This window comes from Arachis ipaensis, chromosome B09, assembly GCF_000816755.2.
Source record: "Arachis ipaensis cultivar K30076 chromosome B09, Araip1.1, whole genome shotgun sequence".
NCBI classification, from domain to species: domain Eukaryota; kingdom Viridiplantae; phylum Streptophyta; class Magnoliopsida; order Fabales; family Fabaceae; genus Arachis; species Arachis ipaensis.
The window spans coordinates 1,586,322-1,589,063 of NC_029793.2; positions in this window are offsets into that span (position 1 = coordinate 1,586,322).

Here is a 2,742-nt window from a genome sequence, read left to right on the forward strand (position 1 = left end):
TTATAAAATGTCAAATATATATTCTTATACATACATTAAGAATCACTAGTTCACTACTCAAAAAATTGTTATTTCATTTTGGGTAAGAGAATAATTAATGTCGTTATGCATGATAAATTATGCTAGAAAACTGATATTGCTAAATGAAAATTAAATTATTCTTCTAATTATGGTAAAAAATTAAAGCAGAGAGGTGGATAGCCGTAGGGTCCTTGTCATGGAAAAACACAAATATAATAAAGCGTTGGGAAGCATATATCTCTTTCTCTATTGAGTGGTTGTAATTAAATTAATAGTAAAAAGAAGATCATCAGTTCAATCAAAATTATTTGCAAAATAGCTAGACATTATTATTTATTAAACTACTTTAATAATCTGCTATATGTTTTGCAATATAATGCAATCAGCTATTAGTAGGTTTCTATTTTTATTTTTAATATTTGTGGTTTTTGTAAAAAAAAATGAAAATAATAATATGAATTTTTTCTATTTTTACTTTTTATTTTTAATTTTTATTTTTTAATTTTTTTTTTTTACCAAAGATAGGAGATTCGAATCCGCAACCTCTTAATTGAGTATGGGGAGACTATGCCATTTGAGCTATTACTCATTGGCTTAAATTATTTAGTTATGATACTATAGGGATTTTTTTTTTTTTACCAAATATAAGAGACTCGATAAATGTATAAAATTCAAACATAAAAAATACAAACCGAATGCAATGTATGGAATAAAAATAGGGTAAAAATGTGAGACTTAAATGATTTATTTCTTTTTTATTGTTCTTGAGTTCGAATGTTGAAATTATATAAAATATTATAAGACACATTTACACTTTATATATTGAACCAAATTAGTGAGAAAAATCTGTTTCTATATATGTTCGATTTCATCATTAGGTTTAATAGTTAAAGAAAAAAGGGTTATAATCTGCAATTCTGCATGCAGAATTATTACTAGTCCCAAGAAAAATCAAATTTATATTTCCAGTTAATTTTTAACCTCCTATATGTACATTATATTTTTTAATTAAAAAAATCAATTTACTGATGACAAATTGTCTCTTTTTTTTTCATATTTTAAAAATATGATTCCTTTTTATTAATTTTAAATGTTTAAAAATACAATACACCAACTATAAGGCTGCGTTTGTTTCTAAGAACAGGACAGGACAAGACATTGAGAATAAGATAGGACAAGATACTGATAGACAGAGACATAAAATTTTGTGTTCTTATATTCTGTTTGGTGATAAACTATAACAAATTATGAAAATTCAATTTATTCTCATTTTTTTCATTCAAAAAATTTGAGATGAAAAATATAACAATAAAAAATATAATTATAAAAAATTAATAAGAATAATCAAATAAAAAATAAAAAACAAGTTGTGTCTCTTGTTAGTGTCTCCGTATCCTTCCTGTTAGGATGAACACAAAATATATTAATTCAGTGTCTCTGGACACATTATCTCTGTTTATATCTTCTTTGCCAAACACAATTTTATGTCTTAGTATTTTTGTCTCTCAGTATCTTATTTTTGTAAACAAATGCAGTCTAAATTCGGATCATCATATTTTAGTAAATAGTAATATTATATTAATTATTCTGAAAATCACAAACCTGAGAACTATATACAAATAAAAAAGTGGCAATTCTATTCTAATAATTAATGTGACTGCTAGCCCTGCCCTAAATATTCATTGTTTTCATATATCGCTATCTATGTCTATGACATTTCTGTTTTCATGTAAAAGGTAAACCAGTTGAAAACAAGAAGAAAGAAGTGTGGGAAGACTCCTATATAGGCAAGGAACTAAAATAAAAAACAGTCACAATTCTAAAATATGAAAATTTAAAAGTAGAAATTCAGATGTAAATAATTTTATGTAAAGTTGATAGTTGAGAATCGTTAAATAATTTAACAGGTTTGATTACATATTTACATGGTCATCTAACAACTCTTAAATTCTATTTAGTTGATGTATATAATGAGATAATAGACACAAAGATACAAATATTAAAGACATAGACATAAAATATTTGTATCTGTGTATTGTGTTTGGCAAAAATAATAAACAAGACACAAATATTTAAAAAAGATTGAATTACTCTTCATTCAAAAAAAATTAAAAATAAAAAAATAAAAAATTAATATTTCACAAATTATATCTAAGTGTCTCACTCTCACCAAATTGAAAGTATACACACATTTGATTGGGATCTCTCTGTCTATCCGTATTTTTTTTGTGTCATTCAAAAATCTGTCTCACCAAATCAAACTATCACAGTGTCTTATTGAAACATAAACATCAATCAAACGCTACCAATTATCAATATAACTTCACCTAAAATTAACTGCGTTAACCGCACATGAGTTTTCAATCATCACAAGTGTTACTCAAAGGCAATTATTTTTATATATTTTAAATAAATAAATAAAATAATAAAAACTATGTGAAATTTTCTTGGTATAAAAAATAGAGTCTCACATCAAAGCAATCTAAGACTAAGAAAAAAGAAGAGTAAAGCATAGAAACTGCAACGAACGAAGCCAAAAAGAAAGAAACTTTTGTCCTTAATGTCAAAGTGCAATTCCCTCACGCAAACAAAGGAAAAGAAGAAAGAAAGCATACACAGATTCATAAAGAAACTGAAAATTTTACCCTTTTCTACTCCAACTAGATATGCACTACTCACGCATAGTAACAAATAATTTTAAATTAATAATATATAATAATG